This window comes from Triturus cristatus, chromosome 10, assembly GCF_964204655.1.
Source record: "Triturus cristatus chromosome 10, aTriCri1.1, whole genome shotgun sequence".
Classification (NCBI taxonomy): domain Eukaryota; kingdom Metazoa; phylum Chordata; class Amphibia; order Caudata; family Salamandridae; genus Triturus; species Triturus cristatus.
The window spans coordinates 893532228-893550970 of NC_140593.1; the positions used below are offsets into that span (position 1 = coordinate 893532228).

At 45.0% G+C, this 18743-nt stretch overlaps 1 protein-coding gene across 1 annotated transcript in view; it reads right to left on the bottom strand.

The window, feature by feature from the left end:
* The window catches only part of SCAP (SREBF chaperone), a 654188-nt gene extending 639754 nt beyond the window's left edge, over window positions 1–14434 (bottom strand). Inside the window, exon 1 of the mRNA XM_085628619.1 lies at window positions 14135–14434. The gene's annotated coding sequence lies outside the window, so the exon portion shown is untranslated. The remainder of the gene's footprint in view (window positions 1–14134) is intronic.
* Window positions 14435–18743: the final 4309 nt, after the last annotated feature.

Below are 18743 nucleotides of genomic sequence, written 5' to 3' on the forward strand. Positions count from 1 at the left end.
CCTCCAAGCAGGTAAAATAACAAGGAGGCATTAATGTAGTGCCATAACAAGACCTACATAGAAAGTATAAACTTCCTAACCACCATCAGGGGGTATTTACCCTCTGGGGCTAATTAAGATAGCAACAGAAGACTTCAGCATATGGATATAGACAAACCTGCTTGAAACAGACATGTCAACCAAACTGGACCATCAGCAGCAGCAGTGCCAAAACTATTCCAATCATGGATACAACAAATAAGCCAAGTCTCCTGACCCTAAAATTAAGTAATCGTCAGCGTTACCAATTGAAGATGAAATCAAAATATTGAAGTCTCACAATCTTAGTCTTCTCTGCTTCTTAGGGGGACAACTTAATCCAGATATTTATGTGGTGCACTGTAATAGAACGCGAAAAGAATACATGCAAGCTGATTGGGGATTTAAGTAGGGTTCCTCCAAGCAGGTAAAATAACAAGGAGGCATTAATGTAGTGCCATAACAAGACCTACATAGAAAGTATAAACTTCCTAACCACCATCAGGGGGTATTTACCCTCTGGGGCTAATTAAGATAGCAACAGAAGACTTCAGCATATGGATATAGACAAACCTGCTTGAAACAGACATGTCAACCAAACTGGACCATCAGCAGCAGCAGTGCCAAAACTATTCCAATCATGGATACAACAAATAAGCCAAGTCTCCTGACCCTAAAATTAAGTAATCGTCAGCGTTACCAATTGAAGATGAAATCAAAATATTGAAGCCTCACAATCTTAGTCTTCTCTGCTTCTTAGGGGGACAACTTAATCCAGATATTTATGTGGTGCCTGATCAAAAGAAAGTAGCTTTGTGTCTGATGCTTTAAAAAGAAAGATTTGGGATTCCACAGTCAAGAATATGTCTCTTGTTGCATCTCTTATGGTCCGAGCTGCCAATAACTAGGCATTAACGGATATACAATAGAAAAATGTATTACAAAACACATTTTTATTTATTTTCTTGAGGAAAAATAAACAAAGGGCAGAAGACCTATTTTAAAATGTACAGTGTAAAGCATCAACATTCCAAAGGTATTATCTGGATGCTGCAAACAAGCTTCGGAATAATGTAAAACAGATCGGTCACAAGGCAGCATTTACAAATGTCCTGAACACTAATGGCAGTAATTGATAGCCTAAACATAGATCACCACATGTGGAAAGTATTGTAAACTATACTACAAAAGCTGGATTGTTATCTATTCTCAATCAATCAGTCCATCCATTAAACAGGTCAAATAAAATGTTTGGATTATATTTTTGTACTGAAGTATGTAAGCAATTTCACACAAGACTATACACGTTTACTTCATACAACACATGGTTAAATTAAGCCACTGACGAGCTAGAAGAGCAAATAAGAATGCTTGACATGTCTTGTCAGGCAAGCTCAGGATACCAACTTGTGTTAGCCTCCAATTTCAAATGTATACAAATTTACAATGTTTAGAAATTTAATTTAGCTTTTTTATATTTATGTACTCTATTAACACTGTAATATTATTTAATTTTGTAGACAGTCATGGAACTGTGTGGGAGTTGCAGACCACCAGGACTCCGTGACCACAGGCTAAGAATCACTGCTAGAGACATCTGTATTAAGCCTTAAGAGCTTTCAAATGATTGTCTACATAGGCCAACGACTCAAAGTGGAGCATTCACATACTCTTACTCTCCATACTGAACCACAGAGACACATAAGATCAGGGATCTTTTCAACCTGCTGCCAAGTGACAACCGCAAGATTTCTAAACTATCAAAACACAGCAGAAACTAAACAATTTGTCCCCTAAGGCCCCTCTCTCCCTCAGCACTGCAGGAAGAGGGCTGGAGGGACAGACTCTTCAATCATCACTTCCTCCATAGGAATGTTAAAAATTCTCAACTCGAAGTCATGCTTTAGAATGTTTTTTTTTAATCCTGCCATTGCATCCAATACATCTGCTGGACTACCTTCCTTTGATTGAGGTATCTGTTTTTTTTTTCATAACCTTAAGTTTGATAGACATTACAGCCCAGCACCATACGATGGTAAAACCATAGCTCTCATGGCTGGGCTCCCCACCTGTCACACTGCACACCTTAACCATCCACAGCAGAGTAAGGTGTTGTAATCATTGGACTCATTCGGACTGGGAACGAAAACATTCAATCATTGTGAGCCAATAATTTCTTTCTTATTGAGACTCAGATATTATGCTTCACAAAGACAAGTCTTGTTTACAAGTGCCAACCATTCTCTATGGTCTGGGGGCGACGATTCGACCCATTTCTTTTTTTAAATCACATGTCTGGCTAATAACACTAAGTAGAATCTAAGCCTACACTATCCCCCTCCACACTCACTCCTGGTTGTATACCAACATATATATTTTTTTAAGTGACACAAAAACAACTTAAAACTTCAGCAAGAGTCAAACTAACATAATTCCAAAAGCTATGCAATCTAGGACATTCCAGGAACATATGAAAATCATCTGCCATAGATTGTTACACATTTTGCATCTAGTCTTGCCTCCCCGAAAGCTCAGCCAGTTTATATGGAGTCCAATATACCCAGTCTAATTAAAACAAGCATTGGCATAGCCAATAGGTCTCGCCTCTGAGACCGTATCAGTGTTTAGATATGCAACAGTTGATGTTGTTGCACCAGGAAGAGTGTGCAGCATAAACTAAATAATTATAAGGTCCCAAAGGCAAGACCTATTGGCTATGCCAATGCTTGTTTATTCTTGGTTTCAAGTGATAAAAAGCCTAATACGGCAATTTACCATTGTAAGCGATTATGTTTTCCATGAAACGCAAAACTGGAAATTACACCCAGCACGTCCAAAAACATTGAAATTAAGTATTTTGTTAAAATAAAAAGGGCTTATAGTGGGATTTTTTTATTTTCCACATGTTCTAATCAGTGAGCGCGCTGGTGAAAGACTTGTGACGCAGGTGTTTGCACAGGAAACAGCTGGGGTGTGCCGAAAAGCTAAAATGAGGAGTTTGCCATACTGTCGACCCTACAAATAGAGATATGAGATAGCCCATGTGAAAATGTACATCCAGAGTCATACTTCTGCATTACGTTGAGCTTTGGAGCCAGTTTTTCAGGGAAATTGTGCAGAAAATACACTGCTCAGCAGTTACTTTTTCAAAACTTTCTCGAGGAACCTGCGACACTCCTGGGGATGGCATAGTCTGCATGGCACATTATGCTCGCGGTGGACTATTTTATCACTGCCTCTTCAGAATGTGTTACATTTTTTCGTTATTTTCTTGGGCAATGACCCCCTTGAGCCCACCTGAAGATAGATAGTCAGGCTCGCTGGCTTTGCTCTCAGTGAAGTAAAGAGCAGGTATTGCTCTCAACTGCAGATATCCTCTTCACATTCTGCAAGGAGTCCTCATCACTTTACGTTACCCCACTGCTCAGGAGCAGGCAGATCTTTTATCCATGTTCAGTTCAATAGACGTCAATTAGATGTAGCCACTTTCCCCTTTGTATCCCTGGCCTGACCTTCCTACCCCTAATCCCTAAGGAAGGGATCTTAAACAGGCCAATCTTGTGATGCCACTGGCTGCCAAATAGTGAATGATGTAGCTTTTGCAACCTTTGTCATTTTGGTGAATTGACGTTACTGTGCACTATACACAGCTATCAACAGTAAAGCTGGTGCAGTGGCGCCAGAGCCCAACAGAATATGAATCCACTGCATGCCAGTCACAAGTGTCTTTTAGTACCCAACGGGGGTAGCAGAGGCCACATTAGTTGCTTGTGTTAGGCCCCATGGCTCCCTTGGTATAACTTTACAGAATCACATTACCTCATTTGCAGGCCAAGGGGGTGTTCAGAAGGCCAGAAAAATAGACTTCCACATGGAAGCAGATAAGCATGTGCCAAGAAAGAATGATCCTCTGCCCAAAATACAGGCAAAGGTAAGACTAAGATAAGTAACAGGTTAGCAAAACAATGGGCCTGGCTGTTCAAATTGGCAGGAAAATGGTGTGTATTGTGGCAATTTCGATTTTACTGTCCTCTCGGCAGTCTGGCCATTGATTAAGTCATTACTGAGAAACAACAACATTTGATCAAAGCATTCATGTGTAGACCGCGAAGCCACCTCTCTGACCACAGCCATAGTAGACTGTGCGTACAGAGAAAAAAGTTAGACCACTTGACCATTAAATCATCAACGCCAGCTGTCCATTCTCCCAGGCACAAATGGACCCCAAACAGCAGAGCCTTTGCAAGGAGACAGAGAGCCCAATAGGCATATCTCCTCAAGAATTACTGCCCAGCCATAGAATCATCGATCAAGCTGTTAACGGAATAACAGACAAGCTAAAACCATCACACAAATCACTGGCTGATGCGAAGATTTGCAAACAGCATTGAAGAAACAACCGCTAAAGTATCCGATATGACCAAAGTGCAAAGTTCTACATTGCAGTTTAGGGGGTCATTCAAACAAACATTAAGACAGCCCTTGGAAACAAAGCTGTAGGTGAGAAACGAGTTATAGAACACCTTGATGGAATTTCCTTTGTACTTTACCAGCTCCTTAAAGTGGCAATAACGTGCTCTGGGAATTCATAGACTGGAATAAAAAAAAGTTTAAAAAATAGCATAGGTAAAGCCAATAGGTCTAGCTTTAAATGTGCCAAAGTATGTAAACAAAGGTATCAACAAATGCTGTTTACAAGTGATGCATGCACAAATGCTATTTATCACAATAAAGCATGTTCTATTGGCTTTGCCAATGCTGGCAGAAAAGTAGCAAACAAGGATTGTTTTCTGTACCGAATGCCTACAAGAGATACACATGCAATGTGACGTTTGAATGGACTTTGTAGATGTAAAATGGTCCTTTGTGCAGTCCGAAGGAAAAACTTTCTGGAAAATGTAAAGCTACGTCAAATAGTCACTAGGTAGTGGGTAATACTCCTGTGTGTGCAGCAAAAGTCTGCCCTATGTTTGTTTTAAACAAATGGTAACAATACATCTTGCAGACCATTGAGCTATGAAGGCAGACCTAACAAGCATTGGCAAAGTCAGCAGGTATCGTGTTAATGTGTAAAAAATGCAAACAGCATTTGTGCACGCCAGTGTTAGAGTGTTTAAGGCAATGTTTGTTTATCAGTGTATATGGAGCACTCTATAGGCAAAAAAGGAGTCATGACTATAATATATTAAAGCCAGTCTTGCACACCGCCATCCCCTTTTATGACAATAGCCACTGTAATTCACCTACAAAACCCAACCTGATTATGGCCAAGAGTGCAGCTGTCTCGAAGACCTATGTGTGTGTGTGTGTCGGGAGAGAGGACACGGAGAGGGGTGATAACAGAAAGGCTTTGGAAACAGAAAGGGAGCCGGAGACATAGGAAAGGAAGCAAGATAAAATTAATGGATCAAGCAGGAGAACGTATGAGCGAGAAAGAGTTGACAAAAAAAGATAAACAGAAGAAGACTGAGCAAGCTACAGAGATGGAGGCCAAGTGAAAGGGAGGGAGAGAACGAGCAAAGACAGTGAAAACAGACAGCTAGCGTGAGCCCGCTGCTGCCAGACGTCACTGATACTGGTCTTTCTGTAAGACGAATAACAAGCTCGGGAGTGGTGCGTGCGCGCGCAGTCCTCTCATTTTCAAGCACTGCACTCGTGCTTTTGGCGCGCCCCTGCTCGCTCCCGCAAGGTGGATGCCGCCACAAGCACGAGTGTGTGCTTGAAAATGAGCAGAGCGACAGCTAAAGGCCCTCCTATGCAACGCATGCGCGCTGCGTAGGCGAGACCTAAAAACGAATAATCCCTTTTAAATACAGCTGGTTTAACAGTTCCATATTGCAAACCAAAGAATGCCTGCCAAATTTCCTCCACGTCTACATCAGGCAGCCTTCCTCACGAAACTGAATTGGGTGGTGGAGTTTTCACATCCTCTGCTTGTCAAATGAGGTCATACCATTTTGCAAACTCTCTAGGTTATCTTTAGATGAAAGAGACCCGAGATATCGAGCTTATTTTATTACAAGACTTCTCTGTGTGCCAATACCCATGAACTTAATTGGAGATACTTAAATTCAGATAGCTTGTCAGCTGTGGCCTTCTTAACTCCTGCCTAGGGGTCAAAACTTTACCATCTAATAAATTGCCCTATCGAAGTATTTGCTTTTCCCAAAACTCCAAATTCAGCAAAACATTCCCAAGAACAACGTCTTTAGAAGACCGAGCTCATACTCTCAATACTGAACTACTCAGATCAGTCAGCTTAACAGCTAATCTCTAAGTATTTATAAAATACGTTTAAGCAAGAAATAGAAGAACTAGCGTAATTCAACAATAAGACACAGATGGATCCTGACACAAAGATAGCCTGAGAGTCTTTTCTCTATAGCTAGCAAACTGTTCGACTCTGAAATTTCACAAGCATAAACAACTAATCAGCAACATAAATGCAAAACGCCCAAGGCTATATTGTATTTCAGAGTTCACCTGAACCTTATTGTAGGCCAGCCAGAAGGGTACTATAATAAGAACAAGAGAACCATTAATATTATTAAAGCTTATGTAGCGCAACAGCTACATACACAGGAGTTCTCAGTGCTTGGAGACAGATAGGGTGCAGTCAGAGCCTACTAACTCAAAACATTCAGGTATTCAACTGTTTCCTTAAAGTAATCAGTGAGGTACAGCTTCTCAAGGTTTGCAGGAGTCGTTCCAGAGTTTAGGACCCTGGTAGGCAAAAGACCGGCCTCACATATGAGTCAGTTTAATTCTCATTACTGTGCATAAGGCAGAGATCACTGGAATGTAGGGCGCAAGCCAGTTGGTTGATAAGGTCTCACCATTTTGTGGCGATATCAGGGGGCCAGCTCCTGATCTAGCTCAGTGTCCGAAGCACAGGGATTTAAATTGGATCAGTTTCTCTACCTTACACCAGTGCAACTGCCGCAGAAGAGAGGAAGCCGATACACTTTTTGGAAATCTGTAGAGCAGCCTCGACACCGAGTTTTGGACCACTTGCAGTCTTCTCATAGAGGCTTTATCAGCTCCCAAATAGAGGACATTACCGTAGTCCAATCTAGCTGAGTGCCTGAATGACTGTCCTTTGGGCTGAAAATGGAAGAATCCAAAGGATTTATTTCAGCAGTCATTTTAGGACAGCAAAACAGGTAGCAGCCACCTTCACAACCAGGGGATTCATAGACAGCTTTTCGCCCAGCAGGAAGCCATGGTTCTTCACCTTTTGGACCGGAGCGGCAAGCGTGCCCAGGTTTTCAGGCCATTGCTGTGGGCCCCATAGGGACGGTTTTTTTTCCCAGCACCGATACCTCATTCTTTTCTCCGTTCAGTTTCAGAGAGTTCGTGTTTATCCATGAGGAAACCCGATTCAGACAGGAATTCAGGGCCTTGGGGTTATGGTCCTGAGCAGGTGACACAGAGAAGATGATACTAATGTGTCATCCGCGTAGGAAAATAAGGTCAGGCCAAAGCTGTCAACCAGGTCAGCCAGTGGGCGGACATAGATATTGAATATGGCCAGACTTAAGGCTGGGCCTTGAGGAACCCTTGAGGTAAGGGCATGTCGTGTGGAGGAGACATTCACTCAGGAGACCTGGAAAGTTGGGTCAATCCAGAATTATGCCATCCAGGATAAGGCCGCACTTTGTAGACCTAGAATGGCCAGTCTCTCAAACAGAGTGGCGTGTGACACAGTATCAAAAGCAGTGATGAGGTCTAATAAAATCAGCACTGCCAGCACGCCATCATCCACAGGTGCCTAAGATGTACTGTGACTCATAGAAGGGTGGATTCAGTATTGTGACCCACTCTGAATCCTGACTGTGAGAGGTCGTACCAAGCTGTGAGTCTACACAAAAGCAGAAAGCTGCCTCTTAACATGTTTTTCCGTGATTCTGGCCATAATGGGAAGCATAGAGATCGGTCTGTAGTTTGACCAGTTAAGTTCAGATTGGGTTTCTTCAGTATGGGTAGAATCTTGACATGTTTTCATGGCGAAGGAATGTACCCTGCTGCAAGTAGGATTTGAAAAGTCCCACAAGCAGCCTCAAAATGTCGAAGTCTAGGGTACTGAGCTTCGCTGGGGAATAGGATCTGTGAGGAAGCCCATTCTTATGGATTGTGCCAATGATCTGAATAACGGTAGGTACATCTTGTACCACGTGTTAAGTTTCTGAGTAACTGGAGTGTATGCGAATGGGAGGGAAGCTCAGTCTGCAGGAAACTGAGAGGACCGCATAATAATACTTGGAAGTGAACGGAGTGTGAGAAAGTGGGTTTCTATTGCAGTAAACCCCCTCCCTTTTTTTTGTTGCCAGACTACTGATGCTCTTAGACTTGATGTGTTCTGGGGCCCTGCCAATCAGGACCCCAGGGCCTGTGTTCTTTCCCCAAAACAAAACCCAATTGGCAACTCTGGCCACAGGTAGGTCACTGGTAAATGGTACCCCATGTACCCAGAGCATTTGTGCCACCCTTAGGGGGCCTGTACCTTTTCACAAACACACTGCCTTGCAGGCTGTGTGTCTTGGTGCAGATCAAAAGAGAAGAGTCGACATGGCACACATCCCTGTGTGCCATGCCTACCAACCACTGCCCTGGCCTAGGTCAGTCACCCCTCTAGCTGGGTGCACTATGCCAGTGGTGAGGGCACAGAGGCATGAGCCCTGTGCCCCTACAGTGTCTGAGTCCATTCTCAGACTTGTAAGTGCATTGTACCATTAAACAGTATATGGTGCTGGAAGGTTGTCATTACGAACTCCACAGTACCATGATGGATACACTGAAGTCTGGGCAGTTTGGTATCAAACTTCTCAGCACATTGTACCCACACTGATGCCAGTGTGGGTTTCAATGCAAAACGCACGACAGAGGGCATTTTAGAAATGCCCCCTGAACTCGACCCACAACCAGTGTCCCGACTGAGTGGCTGCCACCACCAGACATGTTGCGTGACCCCTGTGTCGAGAGCCCTCTGCTCTCGAGGGCCTGCAACAATGCACATCCTGGGACGAGGTGCTAGGTCCCCTCCCCCAGAATGGGCAGGGGAAGCTTCAAAGGCCTGCCGCCTTTGTGAGCTTCTCCAGACCACTTGGTGTACTCAGCAACTGGTCCCCACTGGTTCTTCCCCCCACTTTGGGCGGGAAAACCATCGGGAAAAACAAGTGAGGAAGGGAGGTATGGCCACCTCTGCCAACTCCACCCCTAAGGTAGGGGAGGTGAGGTGAAGCACAACCTTGAGTTCCCGCAATCTTGAGGATAGGGGGACCCAGCCAACCAGAAACAGGCTCCTGCCCCCCCCACTGGAGAGGGGCAGAATAGGGGGGTGTACCCACCCCAGGGAAGGGGCCCTACAGGCCTGTCTCCCCTCGAACCTGCTCCTGCCAAATCCCGGCGTGTCCAGCAGCCAGCAACCTCAAAAACCCCGGAGGACCTGTATGCCTTCACTTTCCAAGCTGTTTCTCCAGTGAACACCGGACGTGTTTGAACTGCACCTTCTGGTGCCAGCCAGGAACCGCGAATCTTGCACACTCTGCACCTGCCGAATCCGGCCCGAGCTCGAGTGGACAAATACGAGGAGGTCACCCCGGCGATCCTGACCCGAGACCCGGCGACCCCTGACCTGCCTCAAGCCTCCTGACGACACCTGCAACCTCAATCCAGAGGACCCCCCCTACCGCGACCAGAGCGGGTAAGAAAATCGACGTCCCAAGGCACCCCTGCACCGACTCCCCACGGCCTTGTGTGCCCAACCCAGCGGTGCCTAACTAACCCTCAACATCCCAACTTACCCCTTGAAGTGGTGATCACTCCTGGAGGATCCTCGTCCCTGAGCCTGCAGTGTTTCTTTGTCCTAGAGAATCTCCATTGAAATCAACAGGGCACCCGACCTCAAAACAGCACCCTGCACCCGACCGCCCTAGTGCCGCTGAGGGTGCCCCTTTGGTGCTAACTTGGTCCCCAACTTGTCCTGAGCTTAACCCTAGGAGCTTTGCTCCCACAACCCCGTGGCCTGCTTGCCAGCAGCCACCAACCGGAGTCCCCCTATCCTCCATAGGATAACATTGGACCTCAACACTCAACAACTGGCTGCCCTAGTGCCACTGGGGGTGCAAGAACAGTACATCACTGACCCTGGGAGACCCCTGAGTCTTGCCCCAGAACCCTAACTTCAAAGACCGAATACTTAGCTAGAAACCGATAACCTGTTTTTCCTCATAGGATAACATTGACACGTTTTCTCCCAAAAAGTTTCTAAGTGTCGACTTTTCAAAACTAAGAATATGCCTTAAAAATCAAACAAATAACCTAACCGAATGTTCTCAACTGTTTGCAGGAAATGTCCCAGTGCTGAACCCAGGTGTCCAGCACTGAGTATGAAAGTAACTAAAACATAACTTACCTGTGAATTGAATTTCCTTCCATAAGATAACATTGGGGGTTCTTAGTGAAAAAGTTTTAGTGTCAACTTTTGAAATACAAGAATATTCTTTAACCCCTTCGCTGCGGCGGAAATTCCGCCGCAGCGCTGGGGGGTGCGGGGGGGCAGCGCGGTGGCCCGGTGCTTATGACGGAGCCACGCCGTCATGAGCCACGGTTGGGCTGTGCTCATGACGGAGTGGTTCCGTCATGACTCCGCCCACTGCGCTAATCGCCCGCACAGGCGGGGAATTAGCGCCGAGTGGGCGGCGCGGCCGCCAACGGCCGCAGCATGACGGAACCACTCCGTCATGAGCACACGGCAACCGTGGCTCATGACGGCGTGGTTCCGTCATGAGCACGGAAGGAGTTAAAAATCGTACAAACTACAAAAACGTAATTACTTACCCGTTTTAAGTAGATGTTCCAGTGGTGAATCTAGGAGTCCAGCACTGGATTACAAAAGTAACGCCAAAGTAACTTACCTGCAATTTACAGGAAAAGCCTATGTATTTCAATGTATGGTGGAATGGATAATCTGCTTCAATTACCTGACCACTATTGTGTTCAATGGATACACCTTTACTGTACGTCTTACATATGGTTAACGCTTGAAAAACATATTTAAAACGTTTTTAAATCAATCTGTATGATGCTGTGGGAGGACAAAGGTATTCCGTGTAAGTCAATAAATATTCTACCAACATCAGTAGTACTCTGATAGGAAGATAAGCAGCCAGTCCTTTCCCCGCTCTAATACTTAAGTTAGCTTTCAAAAAACCACCTTTCCTACAAAAGTATTCCCGAAAGTCATATATCTGTTGCATCAGTAAAATTGCACACTGCTGCTGTACTTTCTTGATTTGAAGCATTTCTGTATTCAACCTATCTTGCATTTAGACGTCGGTGGGCCCTACCCCACACTTTTTTTGTTTTGTTTACAGCACCAAAACTACTGCTTGCTGCACTTGACAGTTTTTAAACTGTACACTTTGACAGAATCGATTACAAAATGCGATATCCTAATGGGCATCTTGCCTCCCTTAACCCCTTCGATGCTGCGCAGATTCCGCCGCTGTGCTGGCGGAATCTTGCGCGGGCGGGGTCATGACGGAATGGTTCCGTCATGAGCACAGCTCAACCGTGGGTCATGACGGAACCATTCCGTCATGAGCACCGAAGGGGTTAAAATTGAGTCATTATTGAACCATCCCAACTCCTGTGCATACTGGAGTCATCATTACATTCTGGCCGGCATTAAAAAATACAGATCAAAGCCAGCATACTGTAGCATACCAAAATGATTTTATTAGCAACTGTGGATTTTGGGTTTAGTTGTGGGGTATAGTATGGCAACAGTGTGTAGAGAAATTTGAGACAAGTACCAATGTGTACTGCAGTCATAGCAAAAGGGTTTAAATATTGTAATTCTGAAACATTAAGTCTATTGTTTCCATCTATTTGATAGGGGGAGGAGCTCTTCATATTTGTATTTATTTTTGACTTCAGGAGAGGCTTATACCACTTAAGGTGGGTTTCCAGTTAATGTACATTCTGCAAATGAGCTGTCCTAATGCCCTTCTGACTGATTTCTATCGAGTCAGAGATGCACATATTGTTCTTTTGCACATGTTATGGCCCCCATAGGAAAAGAACCGTAGTCCCCCTTCTGTGTAAATATAATTTTATCCAGTGTCTACCAGCGTTATTCTTTCTCAAACAACTTGATGACCCATTAGTTTGTTATGCTATAGCAACCTTCTTGTGGGATGTACGGAAACGATGGTGACTGTGTCAGAGCTGAGTTTTTAGTTTTTTTTAAGAGGTAACTATTTATAATGGTATTTATGATCTTAATATGGTTTCCTGAGTGATTGAAGATATAATAGATTTAAAAGTATTATTGATAGTTTGATACGTTTTGTATTGTTTCCCGGCCCATGATATCTGAGTACTCTGGGAAACAAAATAGTAGGACAAAATGTGCTTACACATGAATTTGTATTATATATTTGTTTTATTATCTCTTTTTTTTTTATTTATTGGTGTTTTTGATTGTATGTATGTACTTTGTATGCTTTAGAAATGATGTGAAATAACGTTTTTACTGACAAACCCAAAAGACAATGCATAAGTCTTATCTTATAGACACAAGATACTCAAAAAGTCGACCCCCCTGTGATAGGCTGAGCTACGATAATATTCAGGAATGTGAGGTTTAAATCAGATCAGTGGGGAAATAGGCAGATGGGACCATGGTGGTTTGGAACACTCCTGCACTACCATTGGAAGTTCGCTTAGGTCACAAAATGTTATAGGCATGCGACCAGTGGAGTAAATAGTAAAATAAGCCAACAAGAAACTTTCAAAAATCAAATATATAAAAAATCCACCCGTAACAGGAAAGACAGTACTCAAAGCAATCAAAATGAATTAATTATCAATTTTAAAGGGATTGCAATGTATCCCCTACACAAGCCAGTGGTGGAAATATCGTATATGCCCAATAGAAGGAACCCGTTTTCACACAATACTTAAATTACCTAATACAAGTTATTTAAACGTGTTGGATACACAGAAGCGATAATAAATGTGGCCCAATAAAACATTATCTGGAGCAAATGTGGTAATAATCAGATTCAGACATTACTACAGTCACAGGTCATATCCCATTACTACCGTGGTACAAATTAGATGGTTCGGGGTCATCGTGCTCTTGCCATTGCCCTATGCAATGAGATTATGTGTTTAAATACCTTGTATTTAGAACTAATGTACACGAAATAACAGCATAACTCAAATATGCAGAAACGGAGTAATATGCTATTTATTGTTGGCATTAAAGAAAACAGCAATATATTTTATTATTATGAGTTAAATAAGGCAGAGTGATGCGATAAACGTAGAACGATTCAGGTAAGCTCCTGTTTACACAAAAAACAATGCCTGATAAACACAAAAGCTGGATGCAAACCGACTCCTGAATCGATAGTCAAATATGACACAGTTGATAGAATAACCAAGGACAGGTCATAATAAGGAAAATGAATCGTTTTCTGGTTTCACAAATTAAAAGCCGAGTTTTCCCGAGAAGCTTCAATCAAAGGTTATGTATGGAATATATTTAAACCGTGACCAGTTCACAGCTGTAAAAAAACAATGCCTGGTAAACGCAAAAGCTTTCAGCGAACATTAGGTATCAGTACAGAGTCATAACTGGCGCACTTTGAATAATTGTCAAAGGCCATGGGGGATAAAAAATATTTCTTTACTCGATTCCCGTTCTGAAAGCCAAAACTCTCAACTTGCAGAGAACTACTGAGAAGCCTCAATCAAATAGATAAGTTTTCTTTCATCAGTTTCGGTCGCTTAAATCAGCTTTATACATATGTGTAAAGACTTTTTTGCGAAGAATGTTTAAAATCATAGTTTCACAAACTGCTAACATTTTATAGCTTTCCATTTAACTCTGTGTACTAAGTGTTTCAAAAGAACGTCATTCATAATTCATTAATGCACAGAACAGTTTACAATGAATGAGGGTGAACACACGCATGTGCCGCACGGTACCCGCCTCTTTGCTGCACATGTACACCAACCAGTATATTTACTCTTTCATCTGGTCTGACCACATACATGCCAGCTCTTCATCATAAGACTTCAGGTGTCAGAGAACAGCACTTACCTGATGTTTCCTGACTGGCGGTGTTATAAATCCGATTGCTTCTGCTTTGCATCAGAACCTAAAGCACTGGCAAACTGAAGACTATATGAGCTAATGGTAGAGCTAGTTTACAGTGACTGACAGTTTGGAGACGCTACTAGGAGGGGCTGAGTGACGGTCCCCACTATAAAGAATGCAATTAGCTAGCAAGAGAAGGACCCACCCCGGAAAACAACGGACCCGCCACCCCGGAAGTGACCACCAGCGCCGCTCCGGAAAGGACGCCGGGCTGACAAGGAAGTGACCGCCCCCGCCGTATGCGCGCAGTCGTGCATGGAGACAGTTCACGCGGTCTCCAGAGCAGCAGGCTCCAGCTGGATCCGGCCTATGACAGCCGCGTGTGGAGCGCCACCTGCAGGAAGAAAGATAGAGATTGCATAGTACTGCAGCGATCTCATAAAGAACTAGAGTGCTAACTTACTTTGTAGTGTATGGCATTATTGTGCGACATGGTGCTATGTAACTACTACAATGTTTTTATTTTGCAGATTTTTATAGCGCCAACTGCACCTGCTGCGATACACATTTATCTTTTTTTAGGCAGGCACGAAGAGATTAAGTGATCTGCCCAGAATCACAAGATGTGGAGTCGATCCCTAGGCTCGAACCTTGGTTTCTCAGCGTTCCAAAGCCGGCAGCCTAGCCGTGAGACCACATCCTTTCTCTGTGCTTGATGGAAGCGAGAAATAAACCACAGATCTAGCTTCGACCTTGAGAGCTAAAGCAGGAGCTGATACAACTGGAGACCGTGAAAATGATTCATGCCTCTAATGATACGAGAGACCTTACAATGAAAATTTTCCTACTTTAGGAGAAGGAAAGTTTCAATTCTATTAAGGACTAGGAGGTGAGGATTATGCATATCTTCCTTCACTTTATTTTGCATAGCAGGTTAAAAGAACATTGTAAAGAAACACAATAGACTACAAATCCCATGAACCATAGGGGTAATCTCCATGGTTATAACAGTCCAATACTGTGACAGTCCACCACACATATTCCCATGACGTCCCTTCCGCGTCCTCTTCTTCACTGGAGGATGTTAAGCTGGGACCACCGCCTCATTCGAACTTTTGATCATTCCCTGAAACAGAGAAATAATCTTGTTACCCAGTTCCATAATGGAGTACGACCGTCACAATATCCATGAGAAGCATAATCCAAACAGAGAACAGCATAATAAATACATTAAACACAATGACATAGGCAATGAATCAACAACAGTACATGTAAATACCTGATCAACAGTAAACCATGGAAGAACTTACTTACTAATAACGAAAAGTCTCCAGGGTGGGAAGATAATGAAATTAATGTCAGGGAGGGATAATCCTCGCCTCCTAGTCCTTAATAGAATTGAAACTTTCCTTCTCGTAAGCTATGAAATTTTTCATTCTATGGCAGGACGGTGGCGAGGATTATGCAAGTTCAAAGCTTACTTACAACCAGGGACGCCACCTCCGAGATAGGTTTAAAGTAAAACCTCTTAAAGGTAGAATCAGACGACCAATCGGCCGCATTCATAATATCTTTCAATCTACCACCTACCTGGACGGCCTTCGATGCCATGGCCCCCCTCGTGGAATGTGCACCAAACCTACTCACATCCACTCCTGCCTCAGACCTAACCCAGCATACCCACCTGGCGATGGAGGGAGAAGAAACCGTTTTGAAAGGTTTCTGCAAGGTAATAAGCAACTGCCACTCTCCAGGTGGCCGAAGCTCCGAGGTCATTTCCTCATATGCCTTAATGCATCTCACCACACACAATTTAGGATGGTCCGGAAAGGAGGGATACAATACTCACCTGGTATTGGTTTTCGTCCTCTGTGTAATGGTAAAGGTAACTCCTTCTGGAGTAAAAACCCTAGCCGTGATGTCTAGAGCCCTGACGTCTGACACCCTTTTATATGAAATGAGACATAGGAGAACAGCTAACTTAGCGGACAGCTCTTTGCGGGACAGATATTGATTATCCTGCCAACCCAACAGGAGTCTCAGAACCTGGTTGACATCCCACAGGCCTGAATATCTAGGCTCAGGAGGATTAGCCAACTGGATGCCCCTCATCAGTTTACAAACCCAGGGGTGTTCCCCCGCCAGTCTGCCGTCGATCTCGCAGTGTCCAGCGGAAATGGCTGAACAAAAAGAGTTAACCGTCCAGTATGCCAAGCCTCCTTGAGACAATTCTGCCAAGAAATTTAAAATATGAGTAACTGGTGCCCCCATGGAATCCAAGTGTCTCTCCAGACACCAACTGTGCCATTGTCGCCAAGCCGAGCGATACCTCTTGATCGTTCCTGACGCCCAAGCCTGCTGGATGAGGTGCGCAGCGTCTGAAGAAAGGTGGTTGTCTTTCCAACGTCCCCTGAAATCTTCCACGCCATGAGAGGCAGATGTCCCTGAAGCACTAGAGGATGAAGGCCCCCTTGGGGACCTTGGAGAATTGAAGGGAACAAGGGCAGTTGAATCGGACAATCCCACGACAATTCCATTAGTGTCAGAAACCAGGGCTGCACTCTCCAGACCGGTGTAATCAGCACCATGGACTCTACTTGCCGAACGTGGGCCGCCACCCTGGGTATCATCATGAAAGGGGGGAAAGTGTAAGGGTACTCCTTCGACCAGTCCTGCAGAAAGGCATCCACCGCCGTGGCCTCCAGATCCGGTCTCCAGCTGATGAAGCGCGGAAGCTGGTGATTCAGTCGTGAGGCAAAAAGATCCAGAGTACATGGACCCCATCTGCCCATCAAAGCCAGGAAGACTGCACAATCGAGTTGCCAGTCGCTGGAATCCAAGACATTCCTGGAGTTCCAATCCGCCACCGTGTTCTGCAAACCGGGCAGGTATTCCGCCGTCACTGAGATCTGTTTCTGGAGGCAATAGTGCCAGAAATCCCTCACCAAGTTGGATAAGGCCTGAGATTGAGGACCGCCCAGGCGATTGATGTACTGCACCGCTGACATGTTGTCCATCCTCAAGAGGATGCCACAAGAGATCCTGTCCTTGGTCAGGGACTTCACCGCAAAGGATCCCGCCAGCAGTTCCAGACAATTGATGTGTAAATGAAGTTCCTCCTCCGACCATCTGCCTCCTATTGATATGTCGCCACACCGGGCTCCCCAGCCTAGTCCGCCAAGTCCGGGGACGACCCAAAGATCGCCCGACCATTCCAGGCCGACGTGTGGTCGATCCACCACTGAAGTTCGGTCCGGGCCTCCTCCGATAGTGAGATGATCTCCGAGTAGGTTAGACCTCGCCGTATATGTCGAGCCTTCAACCTCTGAAGAGCCCTGTAGTGCAACGGGCCGGGAAATATGGCTTGAATTGAAGAGGAGAGCAGACCCACTATCCTGGCGAGCTTGCGCAGCGAAATCCGATCTCTCCAGTAGACCCTGTGACAGTTCTTTCGGTATCTTGTTCACCTTGGGTTCTGACAGACTCAAGGAAGCCAAGACGGAGTCTATGAGAAACCCCAAGAAGACCATCTGCTGTGCTGGCCGCAGCTCCGACTTCTGAGCGTTGATGACAAAACCGAGATCTTGAAGTAATGCAATAGTCATGTTCACTTTCTGGAAGAGATGCACTAGAGACTGATCCAGAATCAGGATATCGTCCAGATAGATAATCATTCTTACCCTCCTTTGGCGGAGCGTCTCCACCACGGGGCGCAACAGCTTCGTGAAGCACCGCAGAGCTGAAGAAAGGCCGAAGGGAAATGCTCGAAACTCGAAAACCTGTCCGTTCCAGGCAAACTGGAGAAAACGCCTGTGAGGGGGAAAAATGGGAACCGTCAGGTAAGCATCCTTCAAGTCGATGCGGACCATCCAATCGCCCTGAAGGAGGAGATCCCGAAGTAAATGTATCCCCTACATCTTGAAGTGGCGGTAAACCAGCCACTTGTTGAACTCTCTTAAATTGATAACCGGTCTGAAGCCCTTGTCCTTTTTCTCTACCAGGAAAAGGTTGCTGAGAAAACCTTTCGGATGAAGTACTGACCTGCAAACAGCTCCTTTCCTTAGGAGATCCGAAATCTCGGTCTCTATCAAACTCTCCTCCTCTGCCGAGAAATGTAAGGGTCTAGGGCATATCGTCTGAACAGGGGTGCCGTAGAACTCTATGTGGAAACCCCTTACTGTCTGCAATACCCACGGGTCTGATGTGATCTTTCCCCAATTGTGAGAGAAGAGTAGGAGCCTCTCCCCTAGATCTTGAGGGGAAGAAAGGGTAATCCTTACCAGAGGGACCTCCAGGGGCGTTAGCACCACCTATGTTGTTCCGACCTTTCCCTCTTCCGGAACCTCTACTGGGATAGAAGGTTCCCTGGCGACCGTCATTCCAGCCGTTATTCCATCGTTGTTGACCTCTACCGGAAGGGCCTTGTTGCTGGGAACGGCCGGAGGAGCGACCCCTGCCTCTTCCGGCCCTGGCCCCGGCAAAAACACGCCCAGGAAAAATCTTTATAGAGGTCTGAGCCTTGTCCAGGGCCGAAAAAGTGGTGACAAACTTGGGGAAGGACCACCATCGGGGTCCAACTTTGGGGCGACCGAGTCGCAAGTTTCTCCGGGTT